Source organism: Octodon degus, unplaced genomic scaffold (genome assembly GCF_000260255.1).
Source record: "Octodon degus isolate 3935 unplaced genomic scaffold, OctDeg1.0 scaffold00042, whole genome shotgun sequence".
NCBI lineage: Eukaryota > Metazoa > Chordata > Mammalia > Rodentia > Octodontidae > Octodon > Octodon degus.
Genome location: NW_004524618.1, coordinates 8,417,882 through 8,425,397, shown reverse-complemented (window position 1 = coordinate 8,425,397; position 7,516 = coordinate 8,417,882). Strand labels below are relative to the sequence as shown.

Genomic DNA, 7,516 nt, shown 5'->3' with positions numbered 1-7,516 from the left:
TAGAACTCACAGAAAATACAAGCAGGCACTTGTCCAGTACTCCTAGTCATTGCAAGAAGTTCCTGCCTGATCTAATGTGCTGGAAGTGAGGATTATTTATTTCACTGAGGCAGGTTTTTATCAGAAGGACCATGGGGTCTTCTGCAAGTAGAGATGTTGGAGATTAAAGACATGAACTGAACAGAGGTCACTTTCCAAACTGCAGCTTATCAGGTATTTTTGAGATGAAGAGAAAAATTTGAGTTGTGGAGAAAAAAGAGTTCAAATATTCAGCTCATTGACTCAAAGCATCATAATGTCTAAACAGGAGGATTTAGTCCTGAGAGGAGTCTATTGGCTGTCGGAGAAACTTAAATATTCTGGATGAAGGTGATAAGGGTGTAGAAATGTAGATACATGGAAAAATTAAATAAATAAGTACAAGTAGCTGAGAAAAAGGGGGTGCTCTAATCTTATATAAAACAGGAAGTTGGGTATCTTTTGAACCTTTGCTGAACATTGAAGGAGTCTGAACTTGTAGGAGAAAGCATTCTCTGCAGGATGCAGTTGCTGACAGTAAGAAGCCCTTAAGTTCTTGGCAGATCTGAGGCTCATTTGGCTGAGGAAATCGAATGCAAACTCATCAAATTAACAAGTCTAAAATCAAGATGCATTCAAATGATGTCAAGACTAAAATGGCATTTAAAAGTTACTATCGAGAATGAATGGAATAAAGTGCAATGTGTGTGCATGCTGAAATGTCACAGTGAGACTCATTAATTTGTACAATTAAGATAAGTTAATGTTGATGATAAAAAGATTAAAATTTATTCTTTCCATCTTTCTGTTCTTCAGTTTGTTTGGCTTCATTATAAAGCTGGCTCCCATTTCATGATGGTTCCTGTAGATCAAGGTTTACAACTTATTAGCTTCAAGCCAGAGAAAGAAATATTCTATATTTCAGTGGTTTTAAAATCAAGCCTCTGAAGTAAATCCAGTGGGCCCCTGTTGTCTCAGCTTGCTTTGCGGGCCAGCTTCCTAGCCACTCCAAAGCCACGGACCACTCCTGAATCACGTCAATTCTGGATGTGGCGGTGTGACCACAGTTCTCTCTCCACCTTCCCATGGTTGGAGAGCAAGAGATGGGTTGTTAGCAGAGAAGAACGGGGGAAGTTACCAGAACTATGGCAGATGAAGGTTTGGCAAATTAGAAGAGCTGATCAAACTAGTTTTGAATCCTTTATATGTGATGGGCCCAAAACATAGTCAAAAAGAAAATTGTGAGATTGTGTTTTGCTCCCACCCAGTTCTTCACCATGACACTGCACAGTTCTCTTGGCTTGATCTCATGCGTCTAAAGCACTGCTTTCTTGACAAACACATATCTCATTGCAAATACTCTGTTTTGATTTTTGCCTGAGCTATGATGTGCAAGGTGGGTTGCTCTAAGTTCTTGGAATGCTCCTGAGGGGTTTTTTGCTTTCTATTTCTTCTATCTGCTGGACTCCCCACTCTAGAGATGACACTGGCTTCCTTATGGTTTCTTGACACTGCCTGGCATTCTGTGCATGCACTCAGGCAGTGAGGGAGACCTCCCAGGTCATCAGAACCTGCCTCTGCATTTCCTCTAGAGCTGGCAGTCTGTATAATAAACAGAGATAGACAGTGACATTTTGGTTGCCCAATTTATTGTGGCCATAGCAGGAGAGAAGGAATCTGTGATACTAGATTTACTGACGCAAGAGAGAAAAGATGGTTATTGAGCATGTTGAGGGAAGCCTATACTTTTTTCTTTATCTGAGTTGCTGAATGTTAGGTCTTAGAAACAGATGCAAGAACTTCTGCAACCCTCTAGCTTGGGAGCTAGGGAGAGCGCTTGAACTTCATCTGCATCTGCCCGGCTGTGAAAAGGTTCTCAGTTCCATCCTGAGAAGTCAGGCACTTCACTGCTGAGGCCTGACACTGGACCAGCAGTGTCCTTTTCTAAATACCCTGTTAGAGATTCAAAGGGAAGCAGTGCTGAGGCTACACTGAGAAGCTTTGCTCTTGTGGGACCTAGTGAACTTTTCATGAGTTAAATCTGCAGATGTTTTTCTTAAGCCCAGGTTGTAGAGAGTGGACTTAGAATCTTCATCTTCATGTACTTAAAGCAAGAAGACACACTTAAAAGACATTTCAACATTTAGTAATTTTCTCCTTAGCTTTCAGCATGCTTCTATAAACATATGATCATAAAGATTGGAGCTCCCCCTGGTAAATCCTTCTAGAAAAGTAATTATTCTGTGCTAATGGACTTTTAATGACATGGGCTATATTTAAATCAGAGGACATGCAAAAAAAAAGAAAAAAGAAAAAAAAGAAAGGCAAGACATATGAGGTTGTGATGCCAGGTGTGTTTGAGAAAAAGGCAGATATGTCTGGAGAAGAGAGGGAAGGAGGGGGAAAAGAAGAGGGAGAGAGAGGAGGACAGTGTGTTATGGGATACTGCTTGGTGCTGGCATCCTTAATGCTGTTACTCACCCAGTGGTTCTTTCTTTCCCCAGTGATTCTGGCCAGACCTGCCTCTACTTGTGTCATGAACCTCGCCCCACTCGCCAACTGTCTCAAGAGTTTAGTGACAGAGCTGAAAGTATTAGTGATCTCTTCGGAAAGATGCTGTTGAAAGTACTAGGACTGGAGACTAACACCTTGGGTACTTGCCCAGAGACTGATTCATGCAATCCCATTCTGTGATTCTCACTGTGAACATTCAAATGACTCCTTGAGTTTAATAATTTTTTTTTTTTTTGTGGAGCTCTCTACCATTCTGCACTTCTCCATGAAATACTTTAACCAATTCCAGAACATTTTCTTCACTCCTAATTATTGCCAAATTTTAATGTTAGCTTGTAAAATTTACATTTTCCTAAAAGAAATTCTTTTATTTTTTTGGTGGGGGGAAGGCTCTACGGGGTGTTCAGGGTCTCACTACTAGATCGGACTTGTAGTGATCCGCCTGTTTACAGCCTTCTAAGATCTGGGATTACAGGTGCGCACCACCACGCCCAGTCTCAGTACGCCCTGGAGATCGAATGCCTGGCCCCTGTGCCTGCTTATAGGCACTTTAATCTGCTGAGCTATTTGGCTGGCCCTCTAAAAGAAATTCTTTAAAGCAAAAAGCAGTATCATAGGCATGCTATAGACCATCATAAGTGGTAGTATTTAGTAAACCCTGATGTATATGGTTTATACATATTATCCTGTTTAATCAGTTTATGCTTCAGTTAATCAAGGATGAAAGCTGTTACTATGGTCACAATTTTAGAGATGAGGAAGATAAAGTTTATAAAGACCCTGCCCAAGATCAGGTTGGAAATGCTAGACTGAGTTACCAAACTCAGTTATCAATTTGTTATATTTCAAAGCCCCGATGATACATTTGCTGTTGCATAAATTTGATAGAATGCTAAGTTATTAGGCCTCCTTAATTGCTTCCTGCAGGATCATTAACTCTGCAGGGGCGCCGATTTCCGGCCTCTGACTCTCCTCTCTGATACACACCTGCAGAGCTCACCACAACTCCCGCATGGTGAAAACTGGCTCGGAGACTGCCAATGGTAAGATTCCCATTTGGCTCCTTTTAAAATATTTTAAATCTTCATTTTTAAAAGGATACTGGCTGTCTCTTCTATTTCTATGCTAATTTTTTTAAAATGTTAAATTCAATTACATAGATTTCTTTCAAGGCTGTGGAAGTTTTGATAACTCCTAAAAGGATTAAAATACCTACCCACAGCGACTCATAAAAAGAAGTCAACCCAGCATAGCCCTGTGCTGTGCATTTAGCGGGACAGGTACCGATGGAAAAGGACACATGAGCTTTTCCTTTTGCATCAAGCATTCGCCAGGAAAAAGTGCCATTTTCAATCTTGTTACTTAATTGTAATATTTTATCAGGAGGAGTCACTAGCCAAATATTGCCTGTACCTGTCAACAAGGGGAGAGCAATCTCTTGTGCTGCCGCCCAGGTTTTGGAGGTTTCCGTGCTGAAAATAATCTAATTCTCTGTACTTTACATATATTTATATAATGTGTTAGACTTTTCTCTAAAGAAAGAAATAAAATCTGAAGTTGTTCTAAATTTAAGGAAGGAAAGTCAGGTTCCAAAAGGGTCGCCTTCTGTTGACCGTCATTCAGACCAGGATGTAATTATTAGGAGAAAAGAAACAGAAACCAAATAGCGGCGAGCCCAGAGAGTGGTGCGCATACTGAGCACTGAGGAAAAGCTCTTGGCCAGATCTGGAGGAATCTCCACCTAGCTGTATGTGTGTGCACGCAGAACACATACATGTCTTCATGTGTGGCTTTTATTTTTTATTTAAAATATGTTATTAATAAACACACATCCATTGTGTACATTTAGGGAGCACAGTGTGATGTTTTGCTATATGCATGTATTGCGGTAGTTATATCAAATTAATTAACATATCTGCCCCCTTAAATACTTACAAGTTTTCTGTAGGGATTTTCAGATATATATGTTACCATTAATCTTAATAAGACAACAGTACTGGATTAAGAAACACTTAGCAGGTCATTAAAGCACGCTTCTGGGTGTGTCTGGTGGGTCATGCAGTGTGCTCTGGGTACAACATCTGGGCTGTAACCCTCCTGGGCTGGCCCCTGCTCTGCGTCCTGGCTACCCCGAACTAAGCCAGTCTGCCGGCTCTGTCCTGAAGCCAATGGACGATAGGCTGAAACCATCCTCTTCCTCCTCCACTTCGTGGGCTTGGGTTGCACCCAGTGGTGTGAAGGCAGACGATAGCCCCCTTGTGAGCCCTCGTTCACGCGCTGTGCAGGGGTCCTGAAAACCTCGCCCTCCTCAACTGAGACTTCACAGTCTTCAGTGAATGCTTCCAAGTTTCCCCACTCCTTTTCTGCTCCAGCCGTTAGCAACCACCATTTTACACTTAGAAGTGAGGTCCTGTGGTATTTGTCCTTCTTGCTTCGTTGACTTCACTTAGCATAATTTCTTCTAAGGTTGGGCTGTTCAGTGACAGAATACTTCCATTTTTAAGGCTGAGTAATATTATATTGTGCACAAATGTCATATTTTCTTTTCTCTTTTCTTTTGTGGTAATGAGGATGAATCCAGAACCTTTGAACTGAGGTGCAGCCCCAGCCCTTCTTATGTTATTTTAAATTAAAATAAATTAGAGGGGGTCCTGCTAAGTTGCTAGGTTGTCCAGGATGGGTTTGAGCTCACTGCCCTCACGCCTCGGCCTCCCGGAGTGCTGGGGTTGCAAGAATTCCCCAGCGCATCTGGCGCACATTCTCTTCTGCTGTGCACCGGTCCGTGGCCACTGAAGCTGAATCCATCCCTTGGCTGCTCTGAACAGCACTGCACTGAGCATGAGTAACCGGAGGTCTCTATGACATGCCTATTGCATTCATTTTATATAAAGACTGAGAAGCGAAACTGCTGAATCATGTTGCAATTCCATTCATGATCTTTTGTGGAACCCCCATACTTTTATCCATAATGGAGGTCCTAATTTAAATTGTCATAAAAAATAAATTTTCATTAGTAACTTGAGTCCTATTTTCTCTACTTCCTGTCCACCTTCCCTGCCCAATAGTTTTTAACTTTTGACCCTCAAGAAATAGGCAATCTAACGCCAGCTCCACAGGGGAGGCACACTGAGACAGCAATTGAGACTGGGCATGGTGGTGTGTGCCTGTAATCCCAGCACTTGGGAGACTGCAAACAGGAGAATGACTACGAGTCCGATCTATGTAGTGAGACCCTGTAGACCCTGTAGGCCCTGTACTAAATACATTAAAATAAAGAAATAGGCATTCTTACAAGTGTGATATGATGCTTAAATTGTGATTGTTTATCTATATTTCCCTGATCATTAATAATGCTGAACATATTTATATCAACTTTAATACATTCCATACATTCCTATACTTGACAGACACTTCGGAGTATTACTTACACCTCCATTTAAAGTACAACCAGTGTACACAGTGCTTCTGTAAGTCATGAGTATGCATTTGTTGTACAAACTGTGTACCATACGAGCCCGCTGATTAGGGGGCAGGGTCTTGGTCTGCCTGGAAAGCAAAGGAGAACTAATGCAAAATGGAAATAACATGAGATACTCGGTTATTCAATACAAGTTGGTTGAAATAAACTATTGTTTGAGGATAATTGGAGGTACACATCTGTTAGAGGAGCTCCAAGGGGAATAGGCAGGTTTGCAGGCAAAAAGATTCAAGGAAGAAGGGGTAGTGATATGAAAAAAAAAGCTGACCACCTGATGACTTTTCTAATAGCAGGGTTTTTTTTTTTCTGTATTTTAGGAAAGGGTCTACAGGGTGTTCAGGGTCTCACTACTAGATTGAACTTGTAGTGATCCACCTGTTTACAGCCTCCCAAGATCTGGGATTACAGGTGCGTACCACCATGCCCAGTCTTAATTGCCATTTTAGCATGCCACTAGCAGGAGGGGCATAACAGGCTCTGGGATTGAACTCCCGACACTTGAGCCTGCTTGCAAGCACTTTAATCCACTGAGCTATTTGGCTGGCCCTTCTAATAGCAGTTATATGTCTTACATTGTTGTTAGGTGGGATTGGCATGACAGGAGGTATTGTAGGAAAAATGTAGAGTCCTTTTTAGAAATATTGGCTTGACTTTTTATCATAAATTTTAAGGACAATTGAAGACTGCAGTTTCTGGGGCTTAGCTTAATATCACCAACAGGATGAGAGCCAGGGAGAGATAGACTAGGTGTCTCCAGAGGGATCCTTTAGATTTAGTTTTTTATTTTATTAAGTTCAAATTGTTTGAGTTAGATTTTATCCTGTCTCCCACAAATTAAAATTGGAAAACATGGCTGAGAAGAATGAAAGGGATAAAAATGGGCAGGAAGCTGAAGGCCATCCAGCAGAAGGGCTGGGAAATTATGAAGAAGCAATATCTTAATTTTATCATGTTTGTAGTAGAGGACCCTCTCTGCCCTGGATTACTCTGTAATGCCTTTGTAGTTATCTCCATTAATGAGACTTTGCCAAAAAAGTCACCATGACTGAGTAAAATTTGAGACTGATCCATGAAATACAAATATCAAGAAGTTATTTAACAACCACGACTGGTAGAGTTTCACTTAATTTATTTTTAAATGTTAGTTTTATAGATTCTGGGAAGAAATGTATTTTCCAAATAACCAAACATCATTTATTTAGCTTCTGCTGACTGCAGCATGGCTTGTTTAGCAGATGTTTCATGACCTGCTGCCTTTAGGTAGACCCTGCCTCTGTTTTCACATTGTTCATCTATCTTATCCTTTCCTTAGTCAATCATTCAGTCAGTGCTTCTTTCTGTATCTGATTCTCTGTCCCTCTGTCTTTTTCTATGTCCCTGTCTCTTGTCTCTGTCTCTGTCTCTCTCTCCCTCCCCCTCTACCTCTCCTCTCCTTCTCTCTCTCCCTCCCCCTCTACCTCTCCTCTCCTCTCCTTCTCCCTCTCCTCTCCTCCCTCCCTCTCCCTC

General features: G+C 41.4%; 1 pseudogene; it reads left to right on the top strand.

Annotated features, from left to right (window-relative positions):
* The first annotated feature begins 3,544 nt into the window (after positions 1 to 3,544).
* Positions 3,545 to 7,516, top strand: part of LOC101583103 — a 9,290-nt pseudogene continuing 5,318 nt past the window's right edge.